The sequence below is a fragment of the Pleurodeles waltl genome, chromosome 12 (assembly GCF_031143425.1).
Source record: "Pleurodeles waltl isolate 20211129_DDA chromosome 12, aPleWal1.hap1.20221129, whole genome shotgun sequence".
NCBI classification, from domain to species: domain Eukaryota; kingdom Metazoa; phylum Chordata; class Amphibia; order Caudata; family Salamandridae; genus Pleurodeles; species Pleurodeles waltl.
In genome coordinates, this window is record NC_090451.1 from 711,821,375 (window position 1) to 711,840,842 (window position 19,468).

Genomic DNA, 19,468 nt, shown 5'->3' on the forward strand with positions numbered 1-19,468 from the left:
GGAGAAGTTAGAAATCTTCTCTCTTCTCCAGGCACTTTGTGTCTATGATTTAGGTTCCATACACTGGCTGCTATTACCTACAGACCAGAGAATAAAGCTGTTGTTGGTTCCTACATGCTGTGACAGACCTATGGAGTGACCAAGGGGGCTGAGTGTGGTACTGTGTGTGCTGTAACAGCTCCAGAGTGCACAGCCACTTGAGAAATATGAGGTATGAGATAGGAAATGCCTGGCATTGAGAGGACAGTATTGTGCCAACTTTATTGAATGTCTGTTTTCTTCAAGAGGAGGTGCTACATTTTTGCATTCTTTGACTCACTATTTGACCAAGTTTTCATTGGCATAGGAATGCTCTCTGGTTGGGCATATGCCTTGCATTGTTAACAACAAGTAAGACACTCCTATAAGATCCAATAACTACCTCAAAACTATGGAGACATTTCGTATTTTCAGAATCACTGGAGGACACTCATCTCGTACACCTACCTCAGCAAGATATCCAACGTTATCTTCAATACCATTATTCATCAGACATGGCAACCTGGAAGAAAACTTCTCATCCTTCTCCATGAACACTAAATCTATGAGTGCCTGCAAAGCCTGTTCCCTACAATGCCTGAAGTGCCCCAAAAAGAGAAAGTTAGACCTGGAGGACCAGTCTTTGGTCTGAACTGAGAAATGCAGCACTTTCATACATGCAACATTTAACTAGACAGTCTCTGCAGGAGAGATATTGTTCACTTTATTTGCACCCCTGAGATCAATTTTGTCATTTGAGATGTCATCAGTGATGTTATAAATGATGTCATAGAACATGCCAGGAGTGATGTCACATGTAAGGTCATAAGCAGTGCATGGCAGGGGGCACAAGTTATAGTTAGTGCTGCTAACTATAATTCCGAATTTCTGTGTTTTTTTTTTAGTTCAAAGCATTAATGTTGTCACTGAGAAATTCACCTAACTATAACTTTACTATGTTTTTTTCAGTGATTTTCCAGGTTTTTCTTTAAGTAAATTAATTATTTTTGTGAGTGTATGTATGGTAGGATGACTTTATAATATATGTTGCATTCAGACATTATTTTAGAACAAATGTTTTCACTGTAGCGAGAGGCTTGCAAGACGCTCATGGGACGCTCACAAGATCATAAAGTTATACATTTAATTGTCATCTATTGTATATGGTTCTTTTTCATGTTTTCAGTTATTATGTAATGCTAAACTATAAAAGGGTAGTGAATAAAATATGGTTAGATATTACATATTTTTATGAAAGTGATAGCTCTCGTGAGACGCTCACGGGAGCCCGAAGCACAATCCCCTGCATGGACTCTGAGAGGCTTGTACTTCCTGCTTGGCTCTTGAGAATCACTTGCATGATCATATATTTAGAATTAAGTTAATTACACTGTTTTACTGTCATTTTGAACACAATAGAACATTAGGCATGTTGTTTAGGGTAGAAAAATGAATTATGTATTGTTCTACAAAAGATATGAAAGAAGTATTTTTTTACAGGCTTGCAAGATGCCCACGGGACACTCGCAAGAGGTCTGGGAGAGGAACCACACCCTAAAGAAGTATTCCGATTGGAGTTCTTTCTTAAATGCAGGTAAAGACACCAGCCTCTTTCAGCTTCAAATAAATTCCCTTCTGCTGAGCACAATACAAACAGACTTCCTTCTCCTCCAAGCCACCAAAGACAAATTGTTCTGTCTCTGGTTCTGCACCCAATCACATCACAGCATTTTTTCAACCATGTAATAAGGATGGTAAGTATTGGTTGATCCTCTGCCCTTTGTTTTAACTTTTCCTGATACGATCTTGCGAGACTCTCGCACAATCATAAAACACCTCATGGCAGACCCAGTAATATTCCATGCAGGTGTAACAAGACGTTTGCGGGATGGTAAAACACCTCATGGCAGGCTCAGTCATTATCTATGCAAGTCTAGCGAGATGCTCTCAAGATCAAACAAAACCTATGTGTCAATCCCTGAAGCTTGCACATTACTCTTAAGAGTATCTAGCTGGATAGCAAAACAATTGTAAGACAATAATAGTATATTGTAAGGAAATGCCTCCTTGGCATGGTTGCCCCCTGACTTTTTGCCTTTGCTGATGCTATGTTTACAATTGAAAGTGTGCTGAGGCCTGCTAACCAGGCCCCAGCACCAGTGTTCTTTCCCTAACCTGTACTTTTGTATCCACAATTGGCAGACCCTGGCATCCAGATAAGTCCCTTGTAACTGGTACTGCTAGTACCAAGGGCCCTGATGCCAAGGAAGATCTCTAAGGGCTGCAGCATGTCTTATGCCACCCTGGAGACCTCTCACTCAGCACAGACACACTGCTTGCCAGCTTGTGTGTGCTAGTGAGAACAAAACGAGTAAGTCGACATGGCACTCCCCTCAGGGTGCCATGCCAGCCTCTCACTGCCTATGCAGTATAGGTAAGACACCCCTCTAGCAGGCCTTACAGCCCTAAGGCAGGGTGCACTATACCATAGGTGAGGGCACCAGTGCATGAGCATGGTACCCCTACAGTGTCTAAACAAAACCTTAGACATTGTAAGTGCAGGGTAGCCATAAGAGTATATGGTCTGGGAGTCTGTCAAACACGAACTCCACAGCACCATAATGGCTACACTGAAAACTGGGAAGTTTGGTATCAAACTTCTCAGCACAATAAATGCACACTGATGCCAGTGTACATTTTATTGTAAAATACACCACAGAGGGCACCTTAGAGGTGCCCCCTGAAACTTAACCGACTATCTGTGTAGGCTGACTAGTTTTAGCAGCCTGCCACAAACCGAGACATGTTGCTGGCCCCATGGGGAGAGTGCCTTTGTCACTCTGAGGCCAGTAACAAAGCCTGCACTGGGTGGAGATGCTAACACCTCCCCCAGGCAGGAATTGTCACACCTGGCGGTGAGCCTCAAAGGCTCACCTCCTTTGTGCCAACCCAGCAGGACACTCCAGCTAGTGGAGTTGCCCGCCCCCTCCGGCCAGGCCCCACTTTTGGCGGCAAGGCCGGAGAAAATAATGAGAAAAACAAGGAGGGGTCACTGGCCAGTCAGGACAGCCCCTAAGGTGTCCTGAGCTGAAGTGACTCTAACTTTTAGAAATCCTCCATCTTGCAGATGGAGGATTCCCCCAATAGGGTTAGGATTGTGACCCCCTCCCCTTGGGAGGAGGCACAAAGAGGGTGTACCCACCCTCAGGGCTAGTAGCCATTGGCTACTAACCCCCCAGACCTAAACACGCCCTTAAATTTAGTATTTAAGGGCTACCCTGAACCCTAGAAAATTAGATTCCTGCAACTACAAGAAGAAGGACTGCCTAGCTGAAAAACCCCTGCAGAGGAAGACCAGAAGACGACAACTGCCTTGGCTCCAGAAACTCACCGGCCTGTCTCCTGCCTTCCAAAGATCCTACTCCAGCGACGCCTTCCGAAGGGACCAGCGACCTCGACATCCTCTGAGGACTGCCCCTGCTTCGAAAAGACAAGAAACTCCCGAGGACAGCGGACCTGCTCCAAGAAAAGCTGCAACTTTGTTTCCAGCAGCTTTAAAGATCCCTGCAAGCTCCCCGCAAGAAGCGTGAGACTTGCAACACTGCACCCGGCGACCCCGACTCGGCTGGTGGCGATCCAACACCTCAGGAGGGACCCCAGGACTACTCTAAGACTGTGAGTACCAAGACCTGTCCCCCCTGAGCCCCCACAGCGCCGCCTGCAGAGGGAATCCCGAGGCTTCCCCTGACCGCGACTCTTTGAATCCAAAGTCCCGACACCTGGGAGAGACCCTGCACCCGCAGCCCCCAGGACCTGAAGGACCGGACTTTCACTGGAGAAGTGACCCCCAGGAGTCCCTCTCCCTTGCCCAAGTGGAGGTTTCCCCGAGGAACCCCCCCCTTGCCTGCCTGCAGCGCTGAAGAGATCCCGAGATCTCTCATAGACTAACATTGCGAACCCGACGCTTGTTTCTACACTGCACCCGGCCGCCCCCGCGCCGCTGAGGGTGAAATTTCTGTGTGGACTTGTGTCCCCCCCGGTGCCCTACAAAACCCCCCTGGTCTGCCCTCCGAAGACGCGGGTACTTACCTGCAAGCAGACCTGAACCGGGGCACCCCCTTCTCTCCATTCTAGCCTATGTGTTTTGGGCACCACTTTGAACTCTGCACCTGACCGGCCCTGGGCTGCTGGTGTGGTGACTTTGGGGTTGCTCTGAACCCCCAACGGTGGGCTACCTTGGACCAAGAACTAAGCCCTGTAAGTGTCTTACTTACCTGGTTAACCTAACAAAAACTTACCTCCCCCAGGAACTGTGAAAATTGCACTGTGTCCACTTTTAAAACAGCTATTTGTCAATAACTTGAAAAGTATACATGCAATTTTTATGATTTAAAGTTCCTAAAGTACTTACCTGCAATACCTTTCAAATGAGATATTACATGTAGAATTTGAACCTGTGGTTCTTAAAATAAACTAAGAAAAGATATTTTTCTATACAAAACCTATTGGCTGGATTTGTCTCTGAGTGTGTGTACCTCATTTATTGTCTATGTGTATGTACAACAAATGCTTAACACTACTCCTTGGATAAGCCTACTGCTCGACCACACTACCACAAAATAGAGCATTAGTATTATCTATTTTTACCACTATTTTACCTCTAAGGGGAACCCTTGGACTCTGTGCATGCTATTCCTTACTTTGAAATAGCACATACAGAGCCAACTTCCTACATTGGTGGATCAGCGGTGGGGTACAAGACTTTGCATTTGCTGGACTACTCAGCCAATACCTGATCACACGACAAATTCCAAAATTGTCATTAGAAATTGATTTTTGCAATTTGAAAAAGTTTTCTAAATTCTTAAAAGTCCTGCTAGGGCCTTGTGTGTTAAGTCCCTGTTTAGCATTTCTTTTTAGAGTTTAAAAGTTTGTAAAAGTTTGAATTAGATTCTAGAACCAGTTGTAGATTCTTAAAAAGTATTCCAACTTTTAGAAGCAAAATGTCTAGCACAGATGTGACTGTGGTGGAACTCGACACCACACCTTACCTCCATCTTAAGATGAGGGAGCTAAGGTCACTCTGTAAAATAAAGAAGATAACAATGGGCCCCAAACCTACCAAAATACAGCTCCAGGAGCTTTTGGCAGAGTTTGAAAAGGCCAACCCCTCTGAGGGTGGCAACTCAGAGGAAGAGGATAGTGACTTGGAGGACAATTCCCCCCTACCAGTCCTATCTAGGGAGAACAGGGTCCCTCAAACCCTGACTCCAAAAATAATAGTCAGAGATGCTGGTTCCCTCACAGGAGAGACCAACACCTCTGAAATCACTGAGGATAGCCCCAGTGAAGAGGACATCCAGTTAGCCAGGATGGCCAAAAGATTGGCTTTGGAAAGACAGATCCTAGCCATAGAGAGGGAAAGACAAGAGATGGGCCTAGGACCCATCAATGGTGGCAGCAACATAAATAGGGTCAGAGATTCTCCTGACATGTTGAAAATCCCTAAAGGGATTGTAACTAAATATGAAGATGGTGATGACATCACCAAATGGTTCACAGCTTTTGAGAGGGCTTGTGTAACCAGAAAAGTGAACAGATCTCACTGGGGTGCTCTCCTTTGGGAAATGTTCACAGGAAAGTGTAGGGATAGACTCCTCACACTCTCTGGACAAGATGCAGAATCTTATGACCTCATGAAGGGTACCCTGATTGAGGGCTTTGGATTCTCCACTGAGGAGTATAGGATTAGATTCAGGGGGGCTCAAAAATCCTCGAGCCAGACCTGGGTTGACTTTGTTGACTACTCAGTGAAAACACTAGATGGTTGGATTCAAGGCAGTGGTGTAAGTAATTATGATGGGCTGTACAATTTATTTGTGAAAGAACACCTGTTAAGTAATTGTTTCAATGATAAACTGCATCAGCATCTGGTAGACCTAGGACCAATTTCTCCCCAAGAATTGGGAAAGAAGGCGGACCATTGGGTCAAGACAAGGGTGTCCAAGACTTCAACAGGGGGTGACCAAAAGAAAGGGGTCACAAAGACTCCCCAGGGGAAGGGTGATGAGACAACCAAAACTAAAAATAGTAAAGAGTCTTCTACAGGCCCCCAAAAACCTGCACAGGAGGGTGGGCCCAGAGCCTCTTCACAAAACAATGGGTACAAGGGTAAAAACTTTGATCCCAAAAAGGCCTGGTGTCATAGCTGTAAACAGCATGGACACCAAACTGGAGACAAGGCCTGTCCCAAGAAAGGTTCCACTCCAAACTCCCATCCAGGTAACACTGGTATGGCTAGTCTCCAAGTGGGATCAACAGTGTGCCCAGAGCAAATCAGGGTCCACACTGAAGCTACTCTAGTTTCTGAGGGTGGGGTGGATTTAGCCACACTAGCTGTCTGGCCGCCTAACATGCAAAAATACAGACAGCAACTCTTAATTAATGGGACTAGAATAGAGGGCCTGAGGGATACAGGTGCCAGTGTCACCATGGTGACAGAGAAACTGGTTTCCCCTGGCCAATACCTGACTGGAAAAACTTACACAGTCACCAACGCTGACAATCAGAGAAAAGTACATCCCATGGCAATGGTTACTTTAGAATGGGGAGGGGTCAATGGCCTGAAACAGGTGGTGGTCTCCTCAAATATCCCAGTGGACTGTCTGCTTGGAAATGACCTGGAGTCCTCAGCATGGGCTGAGGTAGAACTAAAAACCCATGCAGCAATGCTGGGTATCCCTGAACTGGTGTGTGTGAAAACAAGAGCACAGTGCAAGGCACAGGGTGAACAAGTAGAGCTGGAGTCTGGAAGAATGGCCCAGCCTACCAAGAGAAAAGGAAAGTCAGTTGGGAAACCAACTGCAACACAGCAAAAGAAAGGGAACCTCTCTTCTCAGGAAGAAGTTCTGCCCTCTGAGGGAACTGAGCCTTTGGAGCTTGAACCTTATCAGGTTGAGCTCTTGGGCCCAGGGGGACCCTCAAGGGAAGAGCTGTGTAAGGGACAAGAAACCTGTCCCTCTCTTGAAGGCCTTAGGCAGCAAGCTGCTGAAGAGTCCAAAGGCAAGAAAAATGGAACACATAGGGTCTATTGGGAAGATGGGCTCCTGTACACTGAGGCCAGAGACCCCAAACCTGGTGCCACTAGGAGAGTGGTAGTGCCTCAGCTGTTCAGAGAGTTCATCCTAACATTGGCCCATGACATTCCCCTTGCTGGACATTTGGGACAAACCAAGACGTGGGAGAGGTTAGTCAACCACTTCTACTGGCCCAATATGTCCAACATGGTTAAGGAGTTTTGCCTCTCCTGCCCCACCTGTCAAGCCAGTGGTAAGACAGGTGGGCATCCAAAGGCCCCCCTCATTCCACTTCCAGTGGTGGGGGTGCCCTTTGAAAGAGTGGGTGTGGACATAGTTGGTCCACTAGAACCTCCCACAGCCTCAGGAAATATGTATATCCTGGTAGTAGTGGATCATGCTACCAGGTATCCTGAAGCTATTCCCCTTAGGTCGACTACTGCCCCTGCAGTAGCCAAGGCCCTCATTGGTATCTTTACCAGAGTGGGTTTCCCTAAGGAGGTGGTGTCTGACAGAGGTACCAACTTCATGTCAGCATACCTAAAGCACATGTGGAATGAGTGTGGAGTGACTTATAAATTCACTACACCATACCATCCACAAACTAATGGCTTGGTTGAGAGATTCAACAAGACATTAAAAGGCATGATCATGGGGCTCCCAGAAAAACTCAAAAGGAGATGGGATGTCCTCCTGCCATGTCTGCTTTTCGCTTACAGGGAGGTACCACAGAAGGGAGTAGGATTCTCACCCTTTGAACTTCTGTTTGGTCATCCTGTAAGGGGACCACTTGCCCTTGTTAAAGAAGGCTGGGAGAGACCTCTCCATGAGCCTAAACAGGACATAGTGGACTATGTACTTGGCCTTCGCTCTAGAATGGCAGAGTACATGGAAAAGGCAACCAAAAACCTTGAGGCCAGCCAACAACTCCAGAAGTTTTGGTATGACCAAAAGGCTGCACTGGTTGAGTTCCAACCAGGGCAGAAAGTCTGGGTTCTGGAGCCTGTGGCTCCCAGGGCACTCCAGGACAAATGGAGTGGCCCTTACCCAGTGCTAGAGAGGAAGAGTCAGGTCACCTACCTGGTGGACCTGGGCACAAGCAGGAGCCCCAAGAGGGTGATCCATGTGAACCGCCTTAAGCTCTTCCATGACAGGGCTGATGTGAATCTGTTAATGGTAACAGATGAGGATCAGGAGGCAGAGAGTGAACCTCTCCCTGATCTTCTGTCATCAGACCCAAAAGATGGCACAGTAGATGGAGTGATCTACTCAGACACCCTCTCTGGCCAACAGCAGGCTGATTGTAGGAGAGTCCTACAACAGTTTCCTGAGCTTTTCTCCCTAACCCCTGGTCAGACACACCTGTGTACCCATGATGTGGACACAGGAGACAGCATGCCTGTCAAGAACAAAATCTTCAGACAGTCTGACCATGTTAAGGAAAGCATCAAGGTGGAAGTCCACAAGATGCTGGAATTGGGAGTAATTGAGCGCTCTGACAGCCCCTGGGCTAGCCCAGTGGTCTTAGTCCCCAAACCTCACACCACAGATGGAAAGAAAGAGATGAGGTTTTGTGTGGACTACAGAGGGCTCAATTCTGTCACCAAGATAGATGCCCATCCAATTCCAAGAGCTGATGAGCTCATTGATAAATTAGGTGCTGCCAAATTTCTAAGTACCTTTGACTTGACAGCAGGGTACTGGCAAATAAAAATGGCACCTGGAGCAAAAGAAAAGACAGCATTCTCCACACCTGATGGGCATTACCAGTTTACTGTTATGCCCTTTGGTTTAAAGAATGCCCCTGCCACCTTCCAAAGGTTGGTGAATCAAGTCCTTGCTGGCTTGGAGTCCTTTAGCACAGCTTATCTTGATGATATTGCTGTCTTTAGCTCCACCTGGCAGGATCACCTGATCCACCTGAGGAAGGTTTTGAAGGCTCTGCAATCTGCAGGCCTCTCTATCAAGGCATCCAAATGCCAGATAGGGCAGGGAACTGTGGTTTACTTGGGACACCTTGTAGGTGGAGGCCAAGTTCAGCCACTCCAACCCAAGATCCAGACTATTCTGGACTGGGTAGCTCCAAAAACCCAGACTCAAGTCAGGGCATTCCTTGGTTTGACTGGGTATTACAGGAGGTTTGTGAAGGGATATGGATCCATTGTGACAGCCCTCACTGAACTCACCTCCAAGAAAATGCCCAAGAAAGTGAACTGGACTGTGGACTGCCAACAGGCCTTTGACACCCTGAAACAAGCAATGTGCTCAGCACCAGTTCTAAAAGCTCCAGATTATTCTAAGCAGTTCATTGTGCAGACAGATGCCTCTGAACATGGGATAGGGGCAGTTTTGTCCCAAACAAATGATGATGGCCTTGACCAGCCTGTTGCTTTCATTAGCAGGAGGTTACTCCCCAGGGAGCAGCGTTGGAGTGCCATTGAGAGGGAGGCCTTTGCTGTGGTTTGGTCCCTGAAGAAGCTGAGACCATACCTCTTTGGGACTCACTTCCTAGTTCAAACTGACCACAGACCTCTCAAATGGCTGATGCAAATGAAAGGTGAAAATCCTAAACTGTTGAGGTGGTCCATCTCCCTACAGGGAATGGACTTTATAGTGGAACACAGACCTGGGACTGCCCATGCCAATGCAGATGGCCTTTCCAGGTTCTTCCACTTAGAAAATGAAGACTCTCTTGGGAAAGGTTAGTCTCATCCTCTTTCGTTTGGGGGGGGGTTGTGTAAGGAAATGCCTCCTTGGCATGGTTGCCCCCTGACTTTTTGCCTTTGCTGATGCTATGTTTACAATTGAAAGTGTGCTGAGGCCTGCTAACCAGGCCCCAGCACCAGTGTTCTTTCCCTAACCTGTACTTTTGTATCCACAATTGGCAGACCCTGGCATCCAGATAAGTCCCTTGTAACTGGTACTGCTAGTACCAAGGGCCCTGATGCCAAGGAAGATCTCTAAGGGCTGCAGCATGTCTTATGCCACCCTGGAGACCTCTCACTCAGCACAGACACACTGCTTGCCAGCTTGTGTGTGCTAGTGAGAACAAAACGAGTAAGTCGACATGGCACTCCCCTCAGGGTGCCATGCCAGCCTCTCACTGCCTATGCAGTATAGGTAAGACACCCCTCTAGCAGGCCTTACAGCCCTAAGGCAGGGTGCACTATACCATAGGTGAGGGCACCAGTGCATGAGCATGGTACCCCTACAGTGTCTAAACAAAACCTTAGACATTGTAAGTGCAGGGTAGCCATAAGAGTATATGGTCTGGGAGTCTGTCAAACACGAACTCCACAGCACCATAATGGCTACACTGAAAACTGGGAAGTTTGGTATCAAACTTCTCAGCACAATAAATGCACACTGATGCCAGTGTACATTTTATTGTAAAATACACCACAGAGGGCACCTTAGAGGTGCCCCCTGAAACTTAACCGACTATCTGTGTAGGCTGACTAGTTTTAGCAGCCTGCCACAAACCGAGACATGTTGCTGGCCCCATGGGGAGAGTGCCTTTGTCACTCTGAGGCCAGTAACAAAGCCTGCACTGGGTGGAGATGCTAACACCTCCCCCAGGCAGGAATTGTCACACCTGGCGGTGAGCCTCAAAGGCTCACCTCCTTTGTGCCAACCCAGCAGGACACTCCAGCTAGTGGAGTTGCCCGCCCCCTCCGGCCAGGCCCCACTTTTGGCGGCAAGGCCGGAGAAAATAATGAGAAAAACAAGGAGGGGTCACTGGCCAGTCAGGACAGCCCCTAAGGTGTCCTGAGCTGAAGTGACTCTAACTTTTAGAAATCCTCCATCTTGCAGATGGAGGATTCCCCCAATAGGGTTAGGATTGTGACCCCCTCCCCTTGGGAGGAGGCACAAAGAGGGTGTACCCACCCTCAGGGCTAGTAGCCATTGGCTACTAACCCCCCAGACCTAAACACGCCCTTAAATTTAGTATTTAAGGGCTACCCTGAACCCTAGAAAATTAGATTCCTGCAACTACAAGAAGAAGGACTGCCTAGCTGAAAAACCCCTGCAGAGGAAGACCAGAAGACGACAACTGCCTTGGCTCCAGAAACTCACCGGCCTGTCTCCTGCCTTCCAAAGATCCTGCTCCAGCGACGCCTTCCGAAGGGACCAGCGACCTCGACATCCTCTGAGGACTGCCCCTGCTTCGAAAAGACAAGAAACTCCCGAGGACAGCGGACCTGCTCCAAGAAAAGCTGCAACTTTGTTTCCAGCAGCTTTAAAGATCCCTGCAAGCTCCCCGCAAGAAGCGTGAGACTTGCAACACTGCACCCGGCGACCCCGACTCGGCTGGTGGCGATCCAACACCTCAGGAGGGACCCCAGGACTACTCTAAGACTGTGAGTACCAAGACCTGTCCCCCCTGAGCCCCCACAGCGCCGCCTGCAGAGGGAATCCCGAGGCTTCCCCTGACCGCGACTCTTTGAATCCAAAGTCCCGACACCTGGGAGAGACCCTGCACCCGCAGCCCCCAGGACCTGAAGGACCGGACTTTCACTGGAGAAGTGACCCCCAGGAGTCCCTCTCCCTTGCCCAAGTGGAGGTTTCCCCGAGGAACCCCCCCCTTGCCTGCCTGCAGCGCTGAAGAGATCCCGAGATCTCTCATAGACTAACATTGCGAACCCGACGCTTGTTTCTACACTGCACCCGGCCGCCCCCGCGCCGCTGAGGGTGAAATTTCTGTGTGGACTTGTGTCCCCCCCGGTGCCCTACAAAACCCCCCTGGTCTGCCCTCCGAAGACGCGGGTACTTACCTGCAAGCAGACCGGAACCGGGGCACCCCCTTCTCTCCATTCTAGCCTATGTGTTTTGGGCACCACTTTGAACTCTGCACCTGACTGGCCCTGGGCTGCTGGTGTGGTGACTTTGGGGTTGCTCTGAACCCCCAACGGTGGGCTACCTTGGACCAAGAACTAAGCCCTGTAAGTGTCTTACTTACCTGGTTAACCTAACAAAAACTTACCTCCCCCAGGAACTGTGAAAATTGCACTAAGTGTCCACTTTTAAAACAGCTATTTGTCAATAACTTGAAAAGTATACATGCAATTTTTATGATTTAAAGTTCCTAAAGTACTTACCTGCAATACCTTTCAAATGAGATATTACATGTAGAATTTGAACCTGTGGTTCTTAAAATAAACTAAGAAAAGATATTTTTCTATACAAAACCTATTGGCTGGATTTGTCTCTGAGTGTGTGTACCTCATTTATTGTCTATGTGTATGTACAACAAATGCTTAACACTACTCCTTGGATAAGCCTACTGCTCGACCACACTACCACAAAATAGAGCATTAGTATTATCTATTTTTACCACTATTTTACCTCTAAGGGGAACCCTTGGACTCTGTGCATGCTATTCCTTACTTTGAAATAGCACATACAGAGCCAACTTCCTACATATATTATTCCCAAAACACCACAAAGTTAGATGTGGTAGCCTCTCCATTGACAACCGTCTCTTTGAAAATAGTTGTGCATACTAGGGTATGAGGAGGTACTACCCTCTCCATCCAAAGCTCTCTTTCAGATGACAGGTATGCCAATGTGGGGACTGGCCTCTCCTTTAAGACATCTCTCTCAGATGACAGGTGTGCAGAGCAGGGAGTATGGGGAGCAACTGGCCTCTTCTTTGACATCTCTCTATTAAATGATGAATGTGCATAGTAGGTTGTGTGCATGCACTGGTGTCTCTTTTGAGACTTCTGTCTCATATGACGGATGTGCATAGTGGGTGTGTGCATAGACTGTCATCTCAACTGAGACCTCTGTCTCAGATGACTGGTGTGGTAAGAGACAGTGGCCTCTCCATTGAGCCATTTATCTCAGAGGACGAGTGTGCGTAGAGGGTGGGTGGGAAGGGACTGGACTTTCCTCTCAGCCCTCTCTCTTAGATCAGTGGTTCCCAATCTGTAGTCTGGGGACCCCTGGGGGTCCGCGAAGTCTACTCAAGGGGTCCGCGACTGCTAAGAAATTTAAATATGTAGCAGCGCCAAACAGTACAGACACTCAGTAGAGGCAGCTGGGGTTGTTCAGGTAAGTATTTATTTGTTGTTTCGAATAAGTGTTGTATATGGTTCGGTACAGTGAGTTGAGGATTAGTTCTTCATTGAGTGAAGTTCGTTTTCCTAACGTGTTTCTCTCCCTCTTCTCCTTTTACGTGGTGTTTGGCATCTCCTCACAGGCTCCCGGGTTGCATATAGGGGAAAGAAAAGGATAAATATCGATGGTGAGTGGGATGACAGCCGTTACATACGTCCTTCGCTTAGCTGAAATACTGGGGAATGGGTTCGGGAAGGGGGGGTGCGCCAGTGAGGACGGTGGGCTGTGTCTTTGTTTCCTTATCTCCTAAATGTGTTTACTTGTGGTCGTGCTCGTTACGTGCTCCTTTTGGTGCCCTCTGACTCCCTCCCTGTCCTCCCCTCACCCTGCCTCCCTCCCTTCCCCAGCTCGTTTCCCTTTAAGGTGCCCCTCTGCTCGTCCACAAGGACCGTACCTTCCAGAGCCACGACCCTCCGGGGCCGTGGCTGGCTCTATGGTGGTCCCCTCGTTGCTCTCTGGTCCCCTTGGGCTCCGGCGCCACTCCGCTTCCCCTGGCGTCGTCGTCACAAGTTCCTGGACCGCGGGGCCGCCCTCCGTCCTCGGGGTTGTCCTTTGGATTGCGTGGCTCTCCTCCCCCGCCGTTGCCGCCGCCTTTCTCCTCGCTCGTCGTTCCTCCGTTTTCGTCTGCCGCACCTTCCGCCTCGTTCGCCGCCTCCTCTTTCGCTGTCTCCTCCTTCGCCGTTTTCTCCGTCGCCGTCTCCTCGATCGCCCCTGCCTCCTGGGGAATCCACGGTCTTTGACCTCCCGCCGGCCAATCCACTTTGGCCCCGTCATCGGTGGTTGTCGGGGCAACCTCCGAATGCCGTCCACGTGGTGAACGCGTTCCCATGGCAACATGGGAACGCAACAACACTTGCTTTGCCGGTGCCGTGCCTCCGATCGGGCTGACCCGGTCACACACCCTTCCCCAAGAACTGTCCTGCTCTAGGACAGAGGTAGACAGGGGAAAACGAGACAGATAATCCGCGGGGGCTTGGTGAGATCCGGGTACGTGTCGCACCTGAAAAGAGAAGGGTTGGAGTTCAAGGAACCAGCGGAGTATTCTGGAGTTCGAGTCCTTATGTGCAGCTAACCATGTCAGGGGAGCGTGATCCGTGAATAAAGTAAAAGGTCGGCCCAGGAGATAGTATTGTAGACAGTCTATGGCCCATTTGATAGCCAAACATTCCCTCTCAATAATCGGGTAATTACGCTCCCGAGGACATAACTTCCTGCTGATGTAGACTACGGGGAGGTCAAGGCCTTCCGCATCAGGTTGCGCTAGAACCCCTCCAAGCCCAACATCCGAGGCATCGGTGTAAAGGTGGAAGGGTTTCGTAAAATCCGGGCAGCGTAGGATGGGGTTGGAGGTTAAGGAGGCCCTAAGTTGTTCAAAACTCGCATTCTGTGTCTCCGAAAAAGGCAAAAGCCGATTGGGATGGTGTTTAGCGAGAAGGTCCGTGAGGGGGGCTGCTATGGAGGAATAGTGTGGAATGAAACGTCGGTAATAGCCCACTAATCCTAAAAATGAACGTAACTCTTTTTTAGTGTGTGGAAGAGGGGCATGCAAGATAGCCTCCACTTTTGGATTCTGAGGTTGTAGAGTACCCTGATTAATCCGATAACCTAGGTATGAGATGTCTGTCTTACCTATGATACACTTCTTGGGATTGGCTGTTAAGCCGGCTGATTTGAGGGCATGGAATATCTTCTGTAGGTGTACCAAATGTTCTTCCCACGATTCGCTAAAAACGACTACATCGTCTAGGTATGCGGCAGAAAATGTAGGAAAGGGTTTTAAAATCCTATCCATCAACCTCTGAAAGGTTGCGGGTGCCCCGTGAAGTCCAAAAGGCAGTACAGTGAACTGATATAACCCTGATTGGGTGGAAAAAGCAGTTTTCTCCTTGTCCTGAGCGGCTAGGGGAATCTGCCAGTATCCTTTGGTTAAGTCGATAGTGGACATGTATTTTGCTCTCCCTAGTTTTTCGAGAACGTCATCTACTCGCGGGATGGGGTAAGTGTCAAAGAGGGAGTTTGTGTTAAGTTTGCGGAAATCGATACAAAACCGGACGCTACCGTCAGGTTTTGGTACTAGAACTACCGGTGAACACCAGGGACTCTTGGAGGGTTCGATGACTCCTAAGAATAACATCTTTTTGATTTCTTCTTCAATTATTTGTTTTCTAGCTTCTGGAATGCGATATGGACGCTCTCTAGTGATTGTACCTGGATTTGTTTGTATGTTGTGGTAGATTAGGGAAGTTTTTCCTGGCTTCTCGGAAAACAGCGGTTGCCACTGTTTCAACATTGTATGTGCCTGTTGTTTTTGCCCTCCAGATAAGTTATCATTCACCGAGGGTAAACTAACCTCTGGGGATGGGGTGGTGGGGTAGAACTCGATATCTAATCTCTTGTTGGGACCTATGAAGTGACCCATTTCTATGGTTTGGTTAGGCTGTTCGGGTGTTTCCCATTTTTTTAGTAAGTTTACATGATATATTTGTGTTTTCCTCAGATGGGAGGATATTTCAATAAGGTAAGTGACGGGGGAAACCGCTTTGATAATGCGATATGGCCCTTGCCATTTGGCGAGGAGTTTGTGTTCGGAGGTTGGCCTCATTATTAGGACCGGGTCTTCGGGTTGGAAAACCCGTAGTTTGCTTCCTTTGTCATATTGGAGTTTCTGAGTTCGTTGGGCCTCTTCCATGTTGGCATGCACGTCCGCCCATAAACTGTGTAGGTGTTTTCTCAATTTTTTTGCATATTCTAATAATGGAGTTCCCTCTTCCTCCGCCTCAGCCTCCCAGGCTTCTACCGCCATGTCTAGTAGGGAGCGAGGTTGGCGTCCAAACACCAACTCAAATGGGCTATGCCCGGTGGATGCTTGTTCGTGGGTTCGTAGGGCGTACAGAACCAGTGGGAGCTTTTGGTCCCAATCTTTCCCTGTCTCATTGATGATTTTTTTAAGTAACGTTTTAATGGTTCTGTTATATCGTTCTACCAGTCCATCTGTTTGAGGATGGTAAACGGATGTTCTGATCTGAGCTATCCCCAACGTTTTGCACACTTGTTTCATTAGGGTGGACATAAAGGGGGTACCCTGGTCTGTAAGGATTTCATGGGGAAAACCAAGTCGAGCGAATATATTAATCATGGCTTGGGCAACTGTTTTGGTTGTCATACTCGTCAGGGGAATAGCCTCTGGGTATCGGGTGGCGTAGTCTACAATGACCAGGATGTAGGTGTGTCCTTTTGATGAAGGAATTAAGGGCCCGACCAAGTCCATCCCTATTCTTTTAAAGGGAATATCTATAATGGGAAGGGGTAACAGAGGTGCCTTCCTGGGCCTACCCGGTTCGGTTAACTGACATCGGGGACATTGAGTGCAATACCTTCGTATATGAGCATATACCCCAGGCCAGTAAAATTTTCTGAGTAAATACTCTTCGGTTTTCTCTCTTCCCAAGTGTCCCCCCCCTGGATGACTATGTGCTAGTGCAAGAACATGATCACGATAATCGGTAGGTACTAGAAGTTGGTGTTTACGTATGCCCAACCGAGTGGTAGTTACTCGATACAATAAGTTATTTTTCACTACAAAGTAGGGACCCACCTCCTCAGTCTCTTCTGATACGGCGGACCTCCAAGCGTGGGTAAGGGAGGGGTCCTCTCTCTGCTGTTGGCTAAAACTACTAGGGGCTTCTTGAAGTTCTGCCACTATTCCCCCACACGATTTTTCCCCTGCAGTCTTCCGATATTCCTCCCTCTCATGTCGTTTTTCCTTTCGTGATAATCTTCTACGATCAGCTGGACACTCAATACAACTCTCTGCGAAAGGAGCCTCTCTCCACCAATCTTTGACCATCTTGTTATCTCTAACGTGATCCAACAACTCTTGGAAGTGGATATAATCTGTCCCAATGATACACTCCTCGATTAATTGGGGCATTAGTCCTACGGGTAGGAAATCCTGATAGGGTCCCCACACGATTGGAAGCACCTTTATAGGATACTGGACCTTGTCTCCGTGTATACAACATATGGTTACCCATTCTTTCTCCTCAGTGTCGTCCTGTGTCAAGTCTTTTCTAATCACCGATTGGCTACAACCAGAATCAACCAGGGCGTATACTCTTTTCCCGTTAACGGTTATCATTAGTTTAAATTTGAGGGCACCCTTTCCTGTACATAGTACCCTCCTCCTTGTCATTCCTATCTCCATTGGTTCCCCAGTATCCTGTTTTTGCGGACACATACGTGCGATGTGTCCCCATTCGCCACAATTATAACATTGGGGTCCCATTGTAGGTGGACCTTCCGGAAATCTTCGTGGTACTAGGTGGTCGGGTGGGCTTTTTACCAAGGTCTTTGGGCTCGGAAGAATTGGTTTAAGGATGTTTCGTGTCGGAGGGTTCCTAACATCAGTAGACCGGTGGAAAGCACAGGCGATATCAATGGCCGTTTCAGTGTCCACTTTTGGGTGTTGCCTGATCCAGTGTTTTGTAGACGGTGGCAGACCGTCTAGGTATTGTTCTAGTATGATGGTCTTGAGAACCTCCTCTCGACTATTTCCTACATGGCCTAACCACTTCAATGCCAAATCTTTCACTCGAAAATAAAAGGTTCTAGGATCTTCATTGACTCCCCATTTGGTTTTACGAAATTTAACTCGGTAATATTCTGCATCATGGCCCACCCTTTCCAGTATACTAGTTTTTATGTCTTGATAAGGGGTGTCACCACCCGGGTTGGCGGCTTGATATGCTGCCTGTAGGATACCTGTGAGTAAGGGAGCAACGTACTGTCCCCACTTATCTTCCGGCCACAGGGCGGAGGAAGCCACTCTTTCAAAATTGGTAAAAAAGGACTCTGGATCCTCTCCCTCCTGGTATTTCTGTAGTACCGAACTAGGTACGTTCGGATGTACCTTGCTAGCGGCAATAGTCTCAGTTAGTTTTTTCATTGCGCTTTCATGGACTAACTGATTATTAGCCAATATGGTCGCCTGACTCTTCAGAGCAGATTGTAGGGCCTCCCGATCCTCTTTAGCTTCCCGCTGTTGGGCTTCCCAGACCAGCTGCAAATGCCGTTGCCCCTCCGCTAGCTGTTTGACCATGGTCTCTAAGGACGGACTTTCGCTCATAGTGTATACTGTTTGGACTGCCCGAGGGGGGGGTGTTGATCCCACTTCTGACACCACTGTAGCAGCGCCAAACAGTACAGACACTCAGTAGAGGCAGCTGGGGTTGTTCAGGTAAGTATTTATTTGTTGTTTCGAATAAGTGTTGTATATGGTTCGGTACAGTGAGTTGAGGATTAGTTCTTCATTGAGTGAAGTTCGTTTTCCTAACGTGTTTCTCTCCCTCTTCTCCTTTTACGTGGTGTTTGGCATCTCCTCACAGGCTCCCGGGTTGCATATAGGGGAAAGAAAAGGATAAATATCGATGGTGAGTGGGATGACAGCCGTTACATACGTCCTTCGCTTAGCTGAAATACTGGGGAATGGGTTCGGGAAGGGGGGGTGCGCCAGTGAGGACGGTGGGCTGTGTCTTTGTTTTCTTATCTCCTAAATGTGTTTACTTGTGGTCGTGCTCGTTACGTGCTCCTTTTGGTGCCCTCTGACTCCCTCCCTGTCCTCCCCTCACCCTGCCTCCCTCCCTTCCCCAGCTCGTTTCCCTTTAAGGTGCCCCTCTGCTCGTCCACAAGGACCGTACCTTCCAGAGCCACGACCCTCCGGGGCCGTGGCTGGCTCTATGGTGGTCCCCTCGTTGCTCTCTGGTCCCCTCGGGCTCCGGCGCCACTCCGCTTCCCCTGGCGTCGTCGTCACAAGTTCCTGGACCGCGGGGCCGCCCTCCGTCCTCGGGGTTGTCCTTTGGATTGCGTGGCTCTCCTCCCCCGCCGTTGCCGCCACCTTTCTCCTCGCTCGTCGTTCCTCCGTTTTCGTCCGCCGCACCTTCCGCCTCGTTCGCCGCCTCCTCTTTCGCCGTCTCCTCCTTCGCCGTTTTCTCCGTCGCCGTCTCCTCGATCGCCCCTGCCTCCTGGGGAATCCACGGTCTTTGACCTCCCGCCGGCCAATCCGCTTTGGCCCCGTCATCGGTGGTTGTCGGGGCAACCTCCGAATGCCGTCCACGTGGTGAACGCATTCCCATGGCAACATGGGAACGCAACAACACTTGCTCTGCCGGTGCCGTGCCTCCGATCGGGCTGACCCGGTCACAAAATAAGATTAACAGATTAGGTCCCCAGCTTTCAGTAATGACTCAGTAGGG